Here is a 22,923-nt window from a genome sequence, read left to right on the forward strand (position 1 = left end):
CCTAGTTACCGTGACTAAATGGTAACGTGGAATTTGACTGCAGTCATGACTCGTGACTGCCGGTATGGCGGTAATACGGTCACTGTAACAGCTCTAGGTACAGCTCCTGGGCTGTGTTCAGAGATGCTGTTAATGGTTTGTAAGTCGGAATAATAAGCACTACATTGTAAAGGAGTGTGAGCTCAAACTTCCATCACTCCATGTGATTGAGACATAGGGAGAAGGTTGCTGTAATCTAACAGACATGTATTGATCTAATGGGCTCTGGCATAGAAACACGATCAGAGAGAGCGGGCCCGGCTCCACGAGGGGGCAAAAGGGAGCTCAGTTGACATTTATGCCACCTCAGATTTCGTTTTATGTCAAATGATTGAGTGAGAGGTTAGCGCGAAATCTCCATCTCCGCTGAGCTGTTGATACAGACCGCACCATGGACAGAGCGCGCTGCGGAGTGAGTGTGTGTGTAGGGGGCTATGGAACGCCACTGGGCGGTTAGGTATGACTCCTTTGATGATGCTGACGAGCTCCAGCTAGCTCCGCGTGAAGAGTTTACCCCGAATTCCACCGCTAGGATTATGGCTCCACAGCCCCCTCCACCTCTGACTGTCCCTGACGATCTTGAAAGAGACACCAGCCCAGGTTAGCCTAAAATCTTACCCTAGCTGCAGGTTTCCTGGTTCACAGGAAGAGAGTAGCTGGAATACTCGATTACTGCAGATGCCGCATTTTTGGTTCCCATGTCGAAAGTTCTGTATTGGGGATAGTAGGCTTGGGTGGTATACCGTATACCGGGGTATTTGGAAAAAGCCACAGGATGGTTTTTCAATACCGTAAAAAATATTTGAAGTTTTTCAATAGATTTTTAAATTTGTAGCTACTTTTTATGTTAATACCTTTAGTCAACTTGTGCAATATGTTAGGAAATAAAGCCGATTGCGTTCTTCATTTCTCCTGTTAAATTATTTAACATTATGAAGCTTACCAAAGTTCCCCAGAACAGTTGAGGCTGTCACATGTTTGGGACACGGCGGGTGCTGGTGAGTTCATAGCGTTTTATATCTATCAGCGAGTCTCTGTTGTGCAGTGCACGAGGTGATAAAGTTACACTTTTGCCACCAAATATCTTACAATGGCATTCTACCGGAAGTCAAAGAGCTCTGGATGAGTTGTATTTTCCTTCTGTTCTTCTTCGTGTACACATGCATGCTTTTCTGAAGGAAGAGCAGCATCACAACTTTGCTGATTTGCAAAATGTATCTGGGTTCACTTCAGCTTGTAAATGTCCACACTCACCGAAAATGACATTTGGTAGCTACTAACTATAAGCTGGATTTGCCTGTCTTTGGAATTAGTTATTAGTTTGTGCTAATTTGTTTAGCATTCTGGTAATAGCGACCCAATGCTTTTCTTGTATTTTTAGCCCCCTTGTGTGGTAAATCCCAGGATAAGAGAAGGACAATTTGACAATATGAAATATGGATACCGCCCAAACGTAATTGATAGAACCAAAGGATTCACTAGGTACGCATCAAGCAAGGAATATTTAAAATGCACTGCACTGTGGAAAGAAAAACAAGTTCGAAGTGCTATGGGAACTGAGGTGTCAACACTTGTTAATGACAGGCCGCTGGCAAGAACTCATTATTTCTTTCTTTCTCTCTCGGAGGAGGACCTGAGCCCTAGAACCATACCTCAGAACTACCTGGCCTGATGACTCCTTGCTGTCCCCAGTCCACCTGGCCGTGCTGTTGTTCCAGTTTCAACTGTTCTGCCTGCGGCTATGGAACCTTGACCTGTTCACCGGACGTGCTACATGTCCAAGACCTGCTATTTTCAACTCTCTAGAGACAGCAGGAGCGGTAAAGATACTCTGAATGATCGGCTATGAAAAGCCAACTGACATTTACTCCTGAGGTGCTGACCTGTTGCACCCTCGACAACCACTGTGATTATTATTATTTGACCCTGCTGGTCATCTATGAACATCTGAACATCTTGGCCATGTTCTGTTATAATCTCCACCCGGCACAGCCAGAAGAGGACTGGCCACCCCTCATAGCCTGGTTCCTCTCTAGGTTTCTTCCTAGGTTCTGGCCTTTCTAGGGAGTTCTTCCTAGCCACCGTACTTCTACACATGCATTGCTTGCTGTTTGGGGTTTTAGGCTGGGTTTCTGTACAGCACTTTGTGGCATCAGCTGATGTAAGAAGGGCTTTATAAATAAATTTGATTGATTGATTATTCACTTAGACAAACGTGTTCAGTCAGCACAGACGAAACCTGCTACACCCGAGGTGAGGAAAGCTCAACGAATCCAACGGGCATTTGAGGTCGGTCTTACAAGGAGTGATCGATTACTCAGGAAGTTCAACAGGATATCAAGGAGGCTGCAACTCTTCTGAAAGGGTAAGAAACAATCTAGCTAGTTGGTTTTGATCAAAATCTATATTGGTGGTATAGCCAGTGGAATCATTTTCAGTAAAAACCTACAGTCTGGAATGGCAAAATGACTTTTTTAGCCAGCCTATATTTTCATTGCCAAAAAGGTAGGGCTCTGTCCATGGTGTTGATAGAGCGCAACAGAGATTTCATGCCAACCTGTCTCTTATTAGTCAAACGCACTCAATGTCTCGGCATTTGAACTTTATGTTTATTGTGATATAACCTGATATAAGCAGAATTCAATATAATTCCAATGCAAGAACCCAAATGACGCCCCTGAGAACAGCTACATATTGGTATGTTTCATCATCGAAATAGACTGCCTATATTCTATTTCTATGTTGTTCTTGGTAGCCTATTGCTTTTGATGTTGTAAATGGAACTGTACGTATTGGAAACGTGTTTATGGCAGGCCGGCATTGCTTCATTAATTACATTTGTAGGTCGAATTTGATCCACAGAGGTGCATTGTGCCATATCACAAGGTGCTGCTAAGCTCCTGATCGGCATGATTTTCCATGTTTGAAGCTGGCAAGACGGCTGTGCATTGCTGCATCTTACTGTAGGCTGTGTTTTGGTTATTTGCATTTTGTTTACTGCATTTGTTTACTGATAATATAACTAGCCTAAATATACACTGAATAAAAATATAAACGCAACATGTAAAGTGTTGGTCCCATGTTTCATGAGCTGAAATAAAAGATCCCAGAAATGTCATACGCACTGTTTGAGAGCATTTCCCCTTTGCCAAGATAATCAATCCACCTGACAAGTGTGGCATATCAAGAAGCTGATTAAACAGTATAATCATTACCCAACACAATCCCAAGATGCTGACTGCAGGAATGTCCACCAGAGCTGTTGCCAGAGAATCTAATGTTTATTTCTCTACCATAAGTCTCCAATGGCAATTTGAATGCACAGAGATACCGTGACGAGGCCGCCATCACCTCATGTTTTAGCATTATAATGCACTTCCCCATGTCACAAGGATATGTACACAATTCCTGGAAGCTAAAAATGTCCCTGTTCTTCCATGGCCTGCATACTCACCAGACATGTCACCCATTGAGCATGTTTGGGATGCTCTGGATCGACGTGTACGACAGCGTGTTCCAGTTCCCGTCAATATCCAGCAGCTTCGCACAGCCATTGAAGAGGAGTGGGACAACATTCCACAGGCCACAATCAACAGCCTGATCAACTCTATGCGAAGGAGATGTGTTGCATGAGGCAAATGGTGGTCACACAAGATACTGACTGGTTTTCTGATACTGGTATCTGTGATCAACAGATGCATATCTGTATTCCCAGTCATGTGAAATCCATAGATTATGGTCTAATTAATGTATATTTCAATTGACTGATTTCCTTATTTGAACGGTAACTCTTTAAATCTTTGAAATTGTTGAATGTTGAGTTTATATATTTTTTTCAGTATAGACTGTTATGATGATGATATTTTGTTTATAGGCCTATAGTAGGTAGGCCTACCGGTGTTTCGTTCTGTTCGCATTCATTAGTTGGCATTTACAGTTGTGTCAGTATTCTAAGTCAAACTGCTATTCAGTATTTTTGTTTTGCATGATTAACTAGGCTACTACTTTCAGCATTATATTGGTAAGACTGCTGTGTGTACGGCTACATTCACATAGTTTGTAATAGCTGAATTACCCTACCGATCACATCAAATGTATTTAGAAAACCCCTTTTACATCAGCAGATGTCACAAAGTGCTTATACAGAAATGTAGCCTATCTATCTTGCAGCCTATATTCATTGCCAAATAGGCCTTGCTTTAGTGTGCCATTGTGCTGAGAGAGAGAGAGAGAGAGAGTCAGTGGGCAGTTATTAACAGCATAATTGGGTGTCTCTCTAGTAGGCTTTAATTTGGACACAGCTTTCCATCACAGTCAGTCAGTCTGTCCATAGAAATAGAATCTATGAGTCAGTCAGTCCAGCCTGTCAGGAGTTGGAGACTGACAGAAAGGCAGCACTTATTATTTCTCTCTTTTTCTAACCCAGGGACCAAATCTGCATCTCAAATGGCACCCCATTCCCTACATAGTGTACTACTTTTGACCAGTTTGGGATGCAGCCCAAAAATCTGTGAAGAATGAGTGTGTGTGTGTGTGTGTGTGTGTGTGGATGAGTGCATACAGTTGAAGTCGGAAGTTTAGATACACTTAGGTTGGAGTCATTAAAACTTGTTTTTCAACCACTCCACAAATTTCTTGTTAACAAACTATAGTTTTGGGAAGTCGGTTAGGACATCTACTTTGTGCATGACACAAGTAATTTTTCAACAATTGTTTACAGACAGATTATTTCACTTATAATTCACTGTATCACAATTCCAGTGGTTCAGAAGTTTACATTCACTAAGTTGACTGTGCTTTTAAACAGCTTGGAAAATTCCAGAAAATGATGTCATGGCTTTAGAAGCTTCTGTTCATCCTTGGGAGCAATTTCCAAACGCCTGAAGGTACCACGTTCATCTGTACAAACAATAGTACGCAAGTATAAACACCATGAGACCACGCAGCCGTCATACCGCTCAGGAAGGAGACGCGTTCTGTCTCCTAGAGATGAACGTACTTTGGTGCGAAAAGTGCAACTCAATCCCAGAACAACAGCAAAGGACCTTGTGAAGATTCTGGAGGAAACGGGTACAAAAGTATCTATATCCACAGTAAAACGAGTCCTATATCGACATAACCTGAAAGGCCACTCAGCAAGGAAGAAGCCACTGCTCCAAAACCGCCATAAAAAAAGCCAGACTACGGTTTGCAACTGCACATGGGGACAAAGATCGTACTTTTTGGAGAAATGTCCTCTGGTCTGATGAAACAAAAATAGAACTGTTTGGCCATTATGGCCATCGTTATGTTTGGAGGAATCCATGATGTGGATATATTGAAGCAACATCTCAAGACATCAGTCAGGAAGTTTAAAGCTTGGTTGCAAATGGGTCTTCCAAATGGACAATGACCCCAAGCATACTTCCAAAGTTGTGGAAAAATGGCTTAAGAACATCAAAGTCAAGATATTGGAGTGGCCATCACAAAGCCCTGACCTCAATCCTATTGAAAATTTGTGGGCAGAACTGAAAAAGTGTGTGCAAGGAAACCTACAAACCTGACTCAGTTACACCAGCTCTGTCAGGAGGAATGGGACAAAATTCTCCCAACTTATTGTGGGAAGCTTGTGGAAGGCTACCTGAAACGTTTGACCCAAGTTAAACAATTTAAAGGCAATGCTACCAAATACTAATTGAGTGTATGTAAACTTCTGACCCACTGGGAATGTGATGAGAGAAATAAAAGCTGAAATAAATCATTCTCTCTACTATTATCCTGACATTTCACATTCTTAAAAAAAAGTGGTGATCCTAACTGACCTAAGACAGGGAATTTTTACTAGGATTAAATGTCAGGAATTGTGAAAAACTGAGTTTAAATGTATTTGGCTAAGGTGTATGTAAACTTCCAACTTCCAACTTATTGTGGGAAGCTTGTGGAAGGCTACCCGAAACGTTTGACCCAAGTTAAACAATCTAAGATGTATGTAAACTTCTGACTTCAACTGTAACTCTTATGGCACCCTGGACTCCCCCTCCCCCCCAAAAAAGACACTTCTCTTTTCCCATTAGCACAGACTTTCCTCATAAATACTTTGTTGAGGGAAAATGTACTTGATACGATTGTGATGTGTTGTTGTTTCAACTAGAGGTCTTAAGAGGAATGCACTAATTATTAAGTCTCTCTGTACAAGAGTGTCTGCTAAATGACTAAAATGTTAAAATGTTAAGAGAAAGATGTGTTAAACTGTCAGTGAGTAAATGAACCCGATGACAGCTACGTCTCAGCCCTACCCAGCAGCACAGTAAAGGAAGTTGTCATTAGCTACAGGCGGGGTGCAGGGTCAGATATGATGTAGCTAGCTAGAGATGTGCAGGGTTGCCAGAGCAGGGACGGCTGCCATTGCACTTCTCCCTAACAGAAGGTCACAGGGAGATGGAGCTGTGTCTGCAGGCTGCAGACCATGACGGTTCAACGACACACTTCCTTCCACATAGAGGAGAGGAGAGGCTTTGTTGCTCTCTTCAGACAGACTGTATCAGCCTCCGCCTCAGTCTAACACGTGTCTGCACCAAGACGGAAGGAGGGGGAGACAGACAGACAGAGGGAGCGCAGAGGGAATAGAAGGGAAGGGTGTAAGAGAGAGAGAGAGAGAGAGAGAGACGGAAAGACAGAGACAAGAGTACACTTTAAAGTACACTTTACAGAGAAAGGAAGATTAATTCAGAAGGATTAGTCAAAGAGGCTGTAGCACCACAAATACAGCTGATCAAATATCTTTGGCACTATGCCTGCCTGAGTCACAAATGGCACTCTACTCCTTTTGTAGTGCACTACTTTTGACCAGAGCAGTACTTTCCACCTTAGCGTTTCCCCTTGAATATGTTCCAGGCATGGCACAATGGCCCCCAACATCAACATCCAGGGCCTCTTTTAAGCAGGGGAAAGCTAGGGGAAAGGCCCACCTGTACAATTGTAGGGGAAACACTGATCCAATGAGGCAAATACCACACCAACAAACAAGGCGATGTTCCTCCCTTATCACCAGGAAATCATCCATCCATCTCAGTGTTGTTTGGATCATTTCACTGTCACTAATGTGTAGAGAGAGAGCTAAATGTACCAACTAGCAATTTCACTGGACTATAGATCAATTACTCACTGTCCAGACTAGCCAATGTTGTGTGAGTCCGATGCTGGTAGAGAATACATGGAGAGGATAAGGATGTGCATGTGCCATCATGCAGACAGGACAGGGCAGAACCATCATGCAGACAGGACAGGGCAGAACCATCATGCAGACAGGACAGGGCAGAACCATCATGCAGACAGGACAGGGCAGAACCATCAGGCAGACAGGACAGGGCAGAACCATCAGGCAGACAGGACAGGACAGGGCAGAACCATCAGGCTGAGAACAGAGCTGGTGAAGTTGACAGTCAAGCAATATAAACAACCATCAACCATTCTACTCGTGATCGTCATGCAAGCAACACATTTTCTCATCCTAAGACATTGGTAGATACAGATAGACTGGTCTCTTCAACCACAATAAAAAAAAAAATATATATATAAATGAATAGATGGACAACAGGCTATCATGAACTGTACATCATTATTTATAGCAGGGATCAATCATCAACTAGATACAGCCGTGGAACGCTTTGTTTCTTGAGCAGATGGTCAGGCGTCCGGAACAAGCAGGGTCGGCAGGTAGCCTAGCGGTTAAGTGCTTGGGCCAGAAATACAAAAGTCACTGGTTCGAATCCCCAAGCAGACTAGGTGAAAAATCTGTAGATGTTCCCTTGAGCTAGGCACTTAACACTAACTGCTCATGTAAGTATCTCTGTGTAAACATAATTACAAATAATTTTTACACTCCAAATAGAATGCATGAAGCCCAAACAGATATAGTATTCCCGCACATAATAATTTTAAACCTTGCTTACATTTATATACGATCACTTGTCTATCTATTATGTGGGAATACTTGGGAAAAGAGTTCTTCAATTAAAATCACTTGAAGCTGATTTCCTGGTATTTTTACAGTCTATTATGTCCCCCCCCCCAAAAAAAAATTCTCTGGAAACTTGGGGGGCCACATAAAACCACCCGCGGGCCAAATTCGGCCCCCGGCCCGCCAGTTGGGAATCCCTGATTTATAGTGTTCTACAAGTTTACCCTATTGTAAACACCATCAAGAGGTCAAACACAATGCCTTTGAATCATGTAATTATACAAGGTTGTATGACATGTATGATAAAAGGCGATCCCTTGCCCTTCTACACAAAACAGTGTGCGCTATTATTAGGTCACATAATGCTTTAAAGGGAAAGTGTCTTAATGTCATCTGCTTTCTGCCTGGTCTCATTACTGGGCTTTGAGTCAGGCTTCCCGAGAGAGAGCAAGTCCTCCCATTGCCCCTCTGCCGGGCGCTGTGTCCACAAGGCAACAATCAAGTGGCCACCAAGTGTGACACACACACACACACACACACACACACACACACACACACACACACACGTATCTTTTATCATTACAGAGTGTGCTTGAACGAGCGAGCGAGGGGAGGGAGCAAGCTTGTGATCGCAGGCAACGTCTGTCTGTTTTTAATCAATTTATTTGAATCTGAGGAGAGGAAAGAACAGGGCCAGCTGCTGATGGGGTACAGCTGGCAATGACGGCTGGCACGGGAACAGGATAGGAGAGGATCTGAACAAACCTGTGCATCCATTCTGGTTCCCAATGGAATCATCTCCATCTGCTTGAAGACTTCCCTCAAAAGCCCTGGATGGCCAATCTGATGTCTGTGTTTACCTTTCGCACCTGTGACAGCTAGCTACCTCTCCATCAAACCTGGCTGTGATGACTTGAGTTGAACAGAAGGTATTATGATGAGCCTTCTGTTGGTTCTACCAAATCAAGCAAAGGTTTCAACTCTAGTCCAAACTTTGGCAAAAAAGCCTTCAAGCAAACTAATCAACAGACACTTACAGAATAGATAATGACGTCCATTGATAGTAGATCTCCAGACACAGATAAATCAAATGTTATTTGTCACATACGCCAAATATAACAGGTGGGGACCTTACCGATAATGTGTGATTATTAGTGTAGGTTCTGTAAATAGGTGCTTACACTCCAATACTGTACAGTAAGTGAAGGCTACTCAGGTCTGGCCAACTTCAACTGATTTAATGTATAACTCCTGTATTTGGATTCAGTATATTAAATATACTGCTTAGTATTGAGGACACCATACAGTAGTACACTGCTACATGAGGTAAACAGTACCATTTCCTATTACAGCCTATGTGATTGACCCATTGCATGAGGACATTGCGGCATAAAAACCACTGAACCCAAACATTTACCTGACAAGACGTAGGGAGACAGGAGGCAGCAGCTCTCCCAACTAAAAAAATGAATTAAAAACAATCTCTCGCCAGCTCATATCTCACGCCCGTTGCCAATTATGCGCAATGTCTGAGACTCACAGGAAATGAAAAATGTAGCAGAATAGAGAAAAGCACTCAGTCTAGTGTAGAAGAGATGAACTAGACTCAACGCTTTACTACGTCCCAAATGGCACCCTATTCACTATAAAGGAATTAGGGTGCCATTTGGGACAAATGCAGTGCCTCACACGCCCAGACAGCTATTTTTAAAAGGCTAGCAGAGAGAGACAGGTCTCAGTGCTGTGCTCTTGATTTCTGCTGTTTTATTTGACCAGTTCATAGGCTGTCATTATGTAAAATAGTTTGACTAACACAGTCTTGGTATTTGACATTGCACCGGCTCAATCTCATTTGTGTGTATTGTCTCATCCAATAATGTTGGATGAATATTCATGTATTAAATCCAAAAGGTTAATGAAAGCAACATCAATTCAAAAAGGTACAATGATCCATAAGCTACAACTCATCTAAAAGGAGATATTTTATTCGATTTTGAATGAAGGCCTTTCAAAGTAACACCCTGGGAGAGCTTCAAAGTAAGTACAATTTTCCATAGCGTTCGCAAAAAACACTCCAATCAAAAATAAAAAGGCAATGTATGTGTCCCAAATGGAACCCTATTCCCCTTATAGTGCAATACTGTTGACCGGGGTACAGTGACAAGTAGTGCACTATAACGGGAATAGGGAGCCATTGGCACGCACAAACATTACAGGTGTCCTCTAGCCCTCTCTATCTACATACCACTTGGCAAAAGACACAAAGCAGTCATTGAATGAGAACTACACCATCAAATGATGGTGATGGCCTACTTCCAAATGGCCGCTTCCAGTCTTTTACATTTGTAGTTTGTAACCCAACCAAAAAAAATAAAGACTAAATAGTAGCAGCGAAGGGTCTTTTTTTGGTACACACAGGACTACTCAGAGAGTCAAGGAGGGACATGAAAAGCTACTGGTGTCCTTTCATGTGCTTCTTTGATTGGATCCCCCTGAGCAACTGAGAAGAGGAGCTGCTGCAGCTGTGGCATGGAGTCCCAAATGATACCCTATTACCTATATAGTGCACTACATTTGACCAGGGCCCATAGTTGGCCTCCGGTCAAAATTACTGAACTGCATAGGGAATAGGGTGCCATTAAATTTTGGTGCGCAAGCAGACTTAACCATCAAATAGAATACCGTCATTAATGAATAGTGATGCAGACCTGGGCAGAAAATATACCAACTTTTCAAATACTCAAGGCAATGCTTTCCTTTGATATTTTAATACAGGCCTCAGAAAAAATTATAATATTTGAAAGTATTTTGAATAACTCAGAAAAACAAATAATTTTGAAGGTATTATATATGCAAATTATTTGAAAACAAAATATTGGATGACTGCCAAATATTTGATAAAGAACTAAAAACTACAACAGTTAGTTTCATTTGTCTAAATATATGATCATTAGCATTGAGGCATTTAACTGGATCAACACAACAAAAGGCCTGGGACATCAACAAAATTATACGTCACTTTCAGGCATTTATCTAGATCTAGGAAAGAGTTTGTGAGAGACATGGGCAGTGTCCGAATACCCATACGAGCGTACTATATATTTAAACTGCATACTATTTACTCATCGTCGCATATGTTTAGTAAACAGTATGCCACGGCTGCAACGCAGTAGATTGGCTGAGCAGGTGGGGCGAGGCCGAGCGCGGGTGGATTTCTCCAAACTCAACTGGAATTGATCGGATTAACCAGACTGATAATACCTCATTTGCTTAATTCCTCTAAACTGAATGGAATTATAGGCCTACTTAAGATGGTCATAGGCAGACTACCATATCCTACCTATACCATATTAGACCATATAGCCCATCTATCCTATTTAAAAAGGACTTGAAACAGATCATTTGGTTCCATGTCAACATATTTATTAGTGAAAACAAAGTGCTGTAAAATATCTAAATGAAATCAAATAGCCTAGTACCCACACCAAAACTTTTCAAATCAAAAGGTTATTTCACAGAAAAACGTGGACGGTTGGGTGAATCACAAGTTCAGAACAGCTGGACAGCAATATAATAAACTAAAGCACTGATCATTGTGAACAAGATCAAAATGACTGCTAAGGCTTGATCCATAAATTAAATAGGTAGCCTAGCCTACAAAACTAAAACAATCAAAAGAACTGATTAACATGACATTTATAATGCAGCCACCCATCCCTTTAAAAATGGTACAGTGTGTGTTGATGGGGCCTGTTCAGGAGAATAGAAAAGTACAGAATGTTCAGATATCAATGCATTGTGTAGATCCACTGTCAGATGGATTGAAATATATTAGGAAATTATGTGTGCTCTATTCATTCTATTTCTGCAACATGCAGTTCCAGATACAGCACTGCAATTTATTTTTGGGGGGTGGATCAGCTTAATATTGCGGAAAGATAGTTGCTTCCATCAATGTAAGTGTCTGTATCATTTCCAATCCCCCATATATTTTTAGGGTAAATTATATATATATATATATATATCCATATGCATATACGTACATGCACATATGCATACATATATACATACACATACAGTTGAAGTCGGAAGTTTACATACACTTAAGTTGGAGTCATTAAAACACAAAATCACTCCACACATTTCTTGTTAACAAAATATGGTTTTGGCAAGTCGCTTAGGACATCTACTTTGTACATGACACAAGTCATTTTTCCAACAATTGTTTACAGACATAATTTCACTGTATCACAATTCCAGTGGGTCAGAAGTTTACATACACTAAGTTGAGTGTGCATTTAAACTGCTTGGAAAATTCCAGAAAATGATGTCATGGCTTTAGAAGCTTCTGATAGGCTAATTGACATCATTTGAGTCAATTGGAGGTGTACCTGTGGATGTATTTCAAGGCCAACCTTCAAACTCAGTGCTTCTTTGCTTGACATCATGGGAAAATCAAAAGAAATCAGCCAAGACTTCAGAAAAAATATTGTAGACCTCCACAAGTCTGGTTCATCCTTGGGAGCAATTTCCAAACACCTGAAGGTACCACGTTCATCTGTGCAAACAATAGTACGCAAGTATAAACACCATGGGACCACTCAGCCGTCATACCGCTCAGGAAGGAGATGCATTCTGTCTCCTAGAGATGAACGTACTTTGGTGCGAAAAGTGCAAATCAATCCCAGAACAACAACAAAGGACCTTGTGAAGATGGAGGAAACAGGTACAAAAGTATCTATATCCACAGTAAAACGAGTCCTAGATCGACATAACCTGAAAGGCCGCTCAGCAAAGAAGAAGCCACTGCTCCAAAACCGCCATAAAAAAGCCAGACTACGGTCTGCAAATGCACATGGGGACAAAGATCGTACTTTTTATAGAAATGTCCTCTGGTCTGATGAAACAAAAATATAACTTTTTGGCCATAATGACCATCATTATGTTTGGAGGAAAAAGGAGGACGCTTGCAAGCCGAAGAACACCATCCCAACCGTGAAGCACGAGGGTGGCAGCATCATGTTGTGGGGGTGCTTTGCTGCAGGAGGGACTGGTGCACTTCACAAAATAGATGGCATCATGAGGAAGAAAAATGATGTGGATATATTGAAGCAACATTTCAAGACATCAGTCAGGAAGTTAAAGCTTGGTCGCAAATGGGTCTTCCAAATGGACAATGACCCCAAGCATACTACCAAAGTTGTGAAAAAATGGCTTAAGGACAACAAAGTCAAGGTATTGGAGTGGCCATCACAAAGCCCTGACCTCAATCCTATAGAAAATATGTGGGCAGAACTGAAAAAGCATGTGCGAGCAAGGAGGACTACAAACCTGACTCAGTTACACCAGCTCTGTCAGGAGGAATGGGACAAAATTCACCCAACTTATTGTGGGAAGCTTGTTGAAGGCTACCTGAAATGTTTGACCCAAGTTAAACAATTTAAAGGAAATGTTACTAAATATTAATTGAGTATGTAAACTTCTGACCCACTGGGAATGTGATGAAAGAAATAAAAGCTGAAATAAATCCTTCTCTACTATTATTCTGACATTTCACATTCTTAAAATAAAGTGGTGGTCCTAACTGACTAAAGACAGGGAATTTTTACTGGGATTAAATGTCAGGAATTGTGAAAAACTGAGTTTAGTTTGCTAAGGTGTATGTAAACTTCAGACTTCAACTGTATATACATACTTTTTTTTGAATTACCTTTATTATTCCCTGCAAACCCTACAACCCTTCCCCCAATTGGAGTAAACTAATAAACAATAGCACTTAGGCTTCTACCTTCAGTTTATACACAATCTATTTTACAATAGTTATATTTTGTTTGTTTTTAGTCCTTCCTCTATTTCTGATGTCCATCCAGTTTGATTGCTATTTCACAAAATTTCTGAACCTATATACGTTTTACAGACCCCGTATGTTTTACATTGGTTATCTTGTTAATAGTCCCACCATTCAGCTCCATTCAACCGCTCCCATCTATCTCTTAACACCATCCATTTTGGATTTCTATTTTTCAACTGTGCTGTGATGCGTCACAAAAGTACTGAACCTTTCTATTCTCATAGCTACTACAGATTGTAAATTAAAAATATATTTTTTTGCTAAAATAATTATTATATTATTGATTGATTGATTGATTGATTGATTGATTATGGCTTTTCAAATCACCCAGTACTGCTATCTGCAGCATTAGTTCTAGGCAAATGTTGCAATTCTTCAGCCATTCCTGGACCTGTGACCAAAAACAAGCTACATATGGACAATACCAAAATAAATGATCTAATGACTCTGCCTCCTCACAGCAAAATCTGCAGAGCTGGGAAGATTGTATCCCCCATATATACAGTGGGGGAAAAAGTATTTGATCCCCTGCTGATTTTGTACGTTTGCCCACTTACGAAGAAATTATCAGTCTATAATTTTAATAGTAGGTTTATTTGAACAGTGAGAGACTGAATACAAATTTAAAAAATCCAGAAAAAACGCATGTCAAAAATGTTATAAAATGATTATCATTTTAAATGAGGGAAATAAGAATTTGACCCCTCTGCAAAACATGACTTAGTACTTGGTGGCAAAACCCTTGTTGGCAATCACAGAGGTCAGACATTTCTTGTAGTTGGCCACCGGGTTTGCACACATCTCAGGAGGGATTTTGTCCTACTCCTCTTTGCAGATCTTCTCCAAGTCATTAAGGTTTTCGAGGCTGACGTTTGGCAAATCGAACCTTCAGCTCCCTCCACAGATTTTCTATGGGATTAAGGTCTGGAGACTGGCTTGGCCACTCCAGGACCTTAATGTGCTTCTTCTTGAGCTACTCCTTTGTTGCCTTGGCCGTGTGTTTTGGGTCATTGTCATTCTGGAATACCCATCCACGACCCATTTTCAATGCCCTGGCTGAGGGAAGGAGGTTCTCACCCAAGATTTGACGGTACATGGCCCCGTCCATCATCCCTTTGATGCGGTGAAGTTGTCCTGTCCCCTTAGCAGAAAAACACCCCCAAAGCATAATGTTTCCACCTCCATGTTTGATGGTGGAGATGGTGTTCTTGGGGTCGTAGGCAGCATTCCTCCTCCTCCAAACACGGCGAGTTGAGTTGATGTCAAAGAGCTCAATTTTGGTCTCATCTGACCACAACACTTTCACCAGTTGTCCTCCGAATCATTCAGATGTTCATTGGCAAACTTCAGACGGGCATGTATATGTATTCTTGAGCAGGGGGACCTTGCGGGCGCTGCAGGATTTCAGTTCTTCACGGCCTAGTGTGTTACCAATTGTTTTCTTGGTGACAATGGTCCCAGCTGCCTTGAGATCATTGACAAGATCCTCCCGTGTAGTTCTGGGCTGATTCCTCACCGTTCTCATGATCATTGCAACTCCACGAGGTGAGATCTTTCATGGAGCCCCAGGCTGAGGGATATTGACAGTTCTTTTGTGTTTCTTCCATTTGCGAATAATCGCACCAAATGTTATCACCAAGCTGCTTGGCGATGGTCTTGTAGCCCATTCCAGCCTTGTGTAGGTCTACAATCTTGTCCCTGACATCCTTGGAGAGCTCTTTGGTCTTGGCCATGGTGGAGAGTTTGGAATCTGATTGATTGATTGCTTCTGTGGACAGGTGTCTTTTTTACAGGTAACAAGCTGCGGTTAGGAGCACTCACTTTAAGAGTGTGCTCCTAATCTCAGCTCGTTACCTGTATAAAAGACACCTGTGAGCCAGAAATCTTTCTGATTGAGAGGGGGGGTCAAATACTTATTTCCCTCATTAAAATGCAAATCAATTTATAACATTTCTGACATGCGGTTTTCTGGATATTTTTGTTGCTATTCTGTCTCTCACTGTTCAAATAAACCTACCATTAAAATTATAGACTGATCCTTTCTTTGTCAGTGGGCAAATGTACAAAATCAGCAGGGGATCAAATACTTTTTTCCCCCCACTGTATAACATTCTATTGGTTGCAATAATTTTGTATAGTAATTTAAATTGAAAAATTAGAAGTTTTGAATCCAGCGTTGTTTTGTGTATCAATTCATAAACCATGTGCCATGGAATAGGTACATTGAAAATCTCTTCCCAACTATTTTGCAATTTATATGGCACAGCTGTCCGTTTTTTGGTCCTTAAATGAAATTGGTATACGTTCTTATTTATCACACTTTTCTTTAACCATTTATGTTCTTTAATGCAGGGCCGACATACAAGTTCCTTACTTTTTTCCCCCTTCTACTTGCCTCTTCCATTTTTGTGGTAATGCTGCAATTAATTGAAGGCAGCCAATCCAATAATTTCTGAAAATTATGATAGCGGGGTGAACAGACAGTTGCTTTTTTTGGCCTTCCTGTGACATTGGGTGCTGTAGGGCTCCTGGAGGGCGGATAGTTTGCCCCCGGTAATGTGTTGGGCAGACTGCACCAACCTCTGGAGAGCCTTGCGGTTGCGGGCGGTGCAGTTTCCGTAACAGGCGGTGATACAGCCCGACAGGAGGGTTTTAGGTGACAAGCCAAATTTCTTCAGCCTCCTGAGGTTGAAGAGGCTCTGTTGCGCCTTCTTCACCACACTGTCTGTGTGGGTGGTCCATTTCAGTTTGTCAGTGATGTGTACGCCAAGGAACTTGAAGCTTTCCACCTTCTCCACTGCGGTCCCGTCAATGTAGATAGGAAACAGCAGAGAGTGCACTCCCCTGAAGTCCACGATCACCTCCTTTGTTTTGTTGACATTGAGTGAAGTTGTTTTCCAGGCACCACACTCCCAGAGTTGTCACCTCCTATAGCAGATGACAATGAGCAAAGTAGACATATAACCAGTCTGCCATACAAGGTTTCCATTCCTTGAATCCTTTCATGAATTATAACCAGATCTCAATGATGCAAGTGAAGTATCACATTCTTTGAACAGCCGTGACATGTCACAAAAGAGCGAGAGAGAAAAAGTCCCAGCGCCATCTTTAATCTGAAGGGATTTGTGGCCTCTAGTCATACTGAGCTCAAAGTCACTACAAACTCAGATGAATGAAACAGGCAAAGATCAAAAGGACTACATCTATAAAACAAGACCAGGTAAGGGGCAGGACTGTTCACTGTTCATCATAACTCAACTGGATTGTCTTCCTTGCGAATTGGGGTTAGCCTTCGCTGGTTGTCATTTGTGAGTTTGAAGTGCATTTGACACACACACACACACACACATACACACACACACACACACACACCTACCAGCAGCTACTGCAGCTCCACACACTCCCACCAACAGGGATGAACGCTGTTCCTAAGATCCCATGCACCAACCTGGCAAAAGTCATCATCTTCATCCTCTCTATAGCTGAGCAGCAAGCAGTAGTGTCCAGTATCATCATCATCTTCATCCTCTCTATAGCTGAGCAGCAAGCAGTAGTGTCCAGTATCATCATCATCTTCATCCTCTCTATAGCTGAGCAGCAAGCAGTAGTGTCCAGTATCATCATCATCTTCATCCTCTCTATAGCTGAGCAGCAAGCAGTATTGTCCAGTATCATCATCATCTTCATCCTCTCTATAGCTGAGCAGCAAGCAGTAGTGTCCACTATCTAAATAACTGGTATTCACAAAAGTAGATACATTCTCAAGTGCTGATTGGAATCATTCACATTGACAAAGACAATTAAGAGTCATTCACCAAGCCCATGCTTTACAATACAACATCGACACCTACCGCCTTTTACAGAACAGTGGCAGAGTGGTTAACTCTTGCAGGTTTTGACATTACCCATTTGCTTTAATGTCAAAAAGCACAATGCACATCACTGCAGAGAACATTTTGATAAACAAAAAAGCCATTCCTCAGAGTGACCTCCATGTCATTTACTACATTTTGAACAATCCATAGCTTTAATTTCTACTACCTCCAGAACACTGTCTAACAGTGTTTCCGTTGTTGTAGTCTGCTCTGTGGCCCCATAATCTCACAAGGAACAAAAGAGCCAGTGTCACAGGGTCAGAAGACATTTAGTCAGACAAAAGTTTGTGTCAGCGCTTTCCTGTGAAGGAATGAGAGCCGTGCGAGGCAAGCCCAGAGAGCGAGAGAGCGAGAGCAGGAGAGAGAGGAGAGGAGTTAAGGAGAGGAGAGAAGGCGAGAGAGAGAGAAGGTGAGAGAGAGAGCGACAGAGAGAGAGAAGGCGAGAGAGAGAGAGGGGGGAGCTGTTGGCCTCTGTCACCTCTCTGAGGAGAGCTACGGTTTAATGGGCCTCCGCTTCCACTCCATTTGCTGCTCTGCTGCAGTATGTCTTGGGGGCAACACTGCGTAGCAGCGTACCATGTGTGCCAGGCTTCTGTCACTACGGATACGGCTCTGCAGTGGCACCACGGCAACAGCTCTACACCCCTTAAACAGCTGTCAGAAGCTATTCAGACAGAGGCAGACACTGTTCAAAACAACACACACACACACACGGCCCAATCATAACGTTGCACTACTGAGTCAGACACACGGTTCAAAACAACACACACACACAAACACACACACGGCCCAGTCATAACGTTGCACTACCGAGTCAGACACACGGTTCAAAACCACACACACACACACACACACACACCGGCCCAGTCATAACGTTGCACTACTGAGTCAGACACACACGGCCCAGTCATAACATTGCACTACTGAGTCAGACACACGGCCCAGTCATAACGTTGCACTACTGAGTCAGACACACACGGCCCAGTCATAACGTTGCACTACTGAGTCAGACACACACGGCCCAGTCATAACGTTGCACTACTGAGTCAGACACACACGGCCCAGTCATAACGTTGCACTACTAAGTCAGACACACACGGCCCAGTCATAACGTTGCACTACTGAGTCAGACACACGCAGCCCAGTCATGACGCATCAGAGCAGAAACTGTAGAGGCTACTTTAAAGCCTGGTACTGGTAACTTTCCTTCTCACAGAGAAAAACTACTGGCAGAGACTTTTCTTCTTGACTCCATCCTTATTTGGTAGCCTTTTGGGGGCCCTAAGTGAAATTGTGTTGGGGGGCCACACCACCTTGAGAGCAAAACATTTCAGCGGCCCCCCTCTTGACAGCGGAGAGAAAAAGCAATTCTCCACATTTTGCCATGGGGCGGAGAGAAGATCATGCAATTTTATAAATAATTTCCTGCAATTCTACATGTTGCCATAGGCTGGAGAGAAATGTTTGCAGTTTATAAATATGATATCTGAGTGAGAGTGACTAACAAAATCAAATCGGGGCCCCGGGCCCCCAGTCGGAAATTCGACCATGATTACTACCAGTTTAGATAACTGGCTTTCAGCTAGGCCGCCAGTTGTATAGATATTTGCCTCAGGAAGACCCCATCACCCACCCCCCACCCGAATAACCCCCCCCCGGCAATCGCCTTCTCAGTCTTTCTATATTTCTCTCTCGCTCGCTCCTCTTCTTTGTCTCACTTTATCACTCTCCCTCTCTCAGAAGGCCTTGCACACTCAAACTTGTACTCACTAAATTATTTTGGGTCCATTTCAAATCATATCAAAGTTTATCAGTCACATACACAGTTTTGTACTTCGAAGCCAAACAGCAATTTCATGGCTGGGCAGTTGCAGAATAATTACATGAGGCCCCCAAGCAGACACATCGATCAGCACTCAGTACTTCTTTCCGAAATAATAGCCCATTTTTTTATAGTGATATTCATTTCTTTTGTGAGAAGCTGCCTATCTGCCACTGCTGGTCTTTGATGACAAGCCTTTGAAAAAAGGACAATAGAAGAATACATTATTATTCTTTGCTGATGGGCTCTCCATCTCTGCCTTGGTAAACAACATCAAATCTATTCTGAGGCAGTGGCTCCCAACCTCCTCTCACTACCAAATAAAACTGGGTAGTTGCTAGACATTACTACAAGGGCTGTATCCTTACTAGTCTCCTATGGAAAAAAAACTCATTAGCAAACATCACTGCTAAAGGGCTAACCAAGCTCAAAGCTTGCACTACGTGTTCCACCCTGATTAGAAAAGCACAGTATTCAGTTAAAGCTAGCTACATTATACACTCTAAATACATTCCCTGACTGACAGAACCGCTATTCATTCAGTATATGCCAAAACAGGTACAGCTTATTAAAACACCTCTGAACACTTTGTGCTTGCCTTTTTTTAACCAGGTATGTCATTGAGAACACATTCTCTTTTACACTAACAGCCTGTTTCTGTAGAGAGCTGCTGAGCATGAGTAACATCGGTTTAGACCTAAATGACTGTAGAGCCAGCCAAACAGGTGTAGTCTTAGATGTGTGAAACCTGAAAGATGATGACTCACCATGAGTAGACAACAGGCTAGGCAGGTGTTCGGAGGTGTCCAGGTGTCCAGATACTGAGGCAGTGAGGCAGTGAGGTGCTACATGTCTCTATGATGAACATCAACCATAGTCCTGATCCTGATCCCACTACAAAGGGGGCAGACGCCCAGCACAGCTCTCTATGGAGGGAAACCCATACAAGGATGATTAAACACTATGGAAAGATGTAGAGAGAGAGAGAAAGAGAAAGAGAGAGAGGAGAAGAAAGAGAGGGGGAGAGAGAAAAAGAGGGGGGAGAGAGGGAGAATTATTGTCACACAGTGGAAAAGAATGTTCAACGGCATACAAATCCACAGGTGGTGATACATGACAGAGAATAATCTAGCCTTCAGAAACCACAACAGTATTTAATGTAATGGTGCAGTTACTCAGTCTGCATTGTAGTGTGGGATGTCTGAAAGAGTCTGTTGTCAAAGTGTTCGCAGGCAGGCAAGATCCCGCGTCTTAATGGAAAACTGTGGGTGGACTGACATAGTGTGCATCCCAGATGGCACCCTATTCAATATATAGTGCACTACTTTTGACTAGACCCTATGGGGGAATAGGGTACCATTTTAGATGCAAACATAGTGTTGCACCAAGAACTGTGATGTACACTGAACAAAAATATAAAACAAGATTTTACTGAGTTACAGTTCATATAATGAAATCAGTCAATTTAAATAAATTCATTAGGCCCGAATCTATGGATTTCACATGACTGGGAGTACAGATACGCATCGGTTGGTCACAGATACCCTAAAAAAAGGGTAGGGGCATGGATCAGAAAACCAGTCAGTCTCTGGTGTGACCACCATTTGCCTCATGCAGCGCGACACTTCTCCTTCGCATAGAGTTGACCAGGCTGTTGATTGTGGCCTGTGGACTGTTGTCCCAATCCTCTTCAATGGCTGTGCGAAGTTGCTGGATATTGGCGGGATCTGGAACATGCTGTCGTACACGTCGATCCAGAGCATCCGAAACATGCTTAATAGGTGACATGTCTGATGAGTATGCAGGCCATGGAAGAACTGGGACATTTTCAGCTTCCAGGAATTGTTTACAGATCCTTGCAACATGGGGCCGCGCCTCATCATGCTGAAACATGAGGTGATGGCAGCAGATGAATGGATCTCGTCACGGTATCTCTGTGCATTCAAATTGCCATTGATAAAGTGCAATTGTGTTTGTTGTCCGTAGCTTATGCCTGCCCATACCATAACCCCACAGCCACCATGGGGCACTCTGTTCACAATGTTGACATCAGCAAACTGCTCGCCCTCATAAGGCCATACACGCTGTCTGCCATCATACAGTTTAAACCGTGATTCATCCGTCAAGAACAGACTTCTACAGCATGCCAGTAGTGAGCATTTGCATTTGCCCACTGAAGTCGGTTATGATGCAGAACTGCAGTCAGGTCTAGACCCTGGTGAGGACAACGAGCACGCCGATGAGCTTGAGACGGTTTTTGCAGAAATTCTTTGGTTGTGCAAACCCAGATTTTCATTAGCTGTCCGGGTGGCTGGTCTCATACGATTCCGCAGGTGAAGAAGACGGATGTGAGGCCGGTTGGACGTACTGCCACATTTTCTAAAACGACGTGGAGGCGACTTATGGTGGAGAAATTAACATTCAATTCCTTGGCAACAGCTCTGGTGGACATTCCTGCAGTCAGCATGACAATTGCACACTCCCTCAAAACTTGAGACATCTGTGGCATTGTGTTGTGTGACAAAATGACACATTTTAGAGTGGCCTGTGTAATGATCATGCTGTTCTTGATATGCCACACCTGTCAGGTGGATGGATTATCTTGGCAAAGGAGAAATGCTCACTAACAGGGATGTAAACAAATTTGTGCACAACATTTTTTAGAAATTATTTCAGCTCATGAAACATGGGACCAATACTTTACATGTTGCATTTATATTTTGGTTCAGTAAAGTTCGATTAAAACGTTTACATGCTTTCCAATAATAATTATTTCACTAATAATGCTGTTTACATAAACACATCTGAAATCAGGCTACCTGATGGCACTCTGATAAATGAAGAAAATTGCCAATCAAAATAATAAGCATTAGCGATGCACTGATATTACATTTTTGGCCGATACCGATATTTCCCTTGCCAAAAAAAACCCTGATACCGATAACCAATATTTACAATTTTAGTGGCCTTTTAAGCATTCTAGTACAGTTAAATAGTTAACACACACACACAGACGCAGCGGTCTAAGGCACTGCATCTCAGTGCAAGAGGCGCCACTACAGTCCCTGGTTTGAATCCAGGCTGTATCACATCCGGCCGTGATTGGGAGTCCCATAGTGCGGCGCACAATTGTCCCAGCGTCGTCCGAGCCGTCATTGTAAATAAGAATTTGTTCTTAACGGACTTGCCTAGTTAAATAAAGGTTACACACACACACACAAAATGTATTTTGTTGGCATTTACGCATGTCCCCATTACCAGTAAAACATAATCAAAACCTACTTCTTTCACTTACTTGCTGTGCTGTTTGGTTGTTCATTTGTTTAGTCGTTTCATTCTCAACCAGGATTTCTATGGAATGCCGTTTGGGTCTTTGCGTGTCAAAAAGGATACACCT

The 22,923-nt window shown here is 42.5% G+C and overlaps 1 protein-coding gene across 3 annotated transcripts in view; it reads right to left on the bottom strand.

Moving 5' to 3' along the window:
* The window catches only part of tanc2b (tetratricopeptide repeat, ankyrin repeat and coiled-coil containing 2b), a 253,028-nt gene that overhangs the window by 202,885 nt on the left and 27,220 nt on the right, over nucleotides 1-22,923 (bottom strand). For all 3 annotated transcript variants that reach the window (XM_014179855.2, XM_014179852.2, XM_014179853.2), the window contains exon 2: nucleotides 20,294-20,452. The gene's annotated coding sequence lies outside the window, so the exon portion shown is untranslated. The remainder of the gene's footprint in view (nucleotides 1-20,293; nucleotides 20,453-22,923) is intronic.

This window comes from Salmo salar, chromosome ssa28, assembly GCF_905237065.1.
Source record: "Salmo salar chromosome ssa28, Ssal_v3.1, whole genome shotgun sequence".
Taxonomy (NCBI): Eukaryota; Metazoa; Chordata; class Actinopteri; order Salmoniformes; family Salmonidae; genus Salmo; species Salmo salar.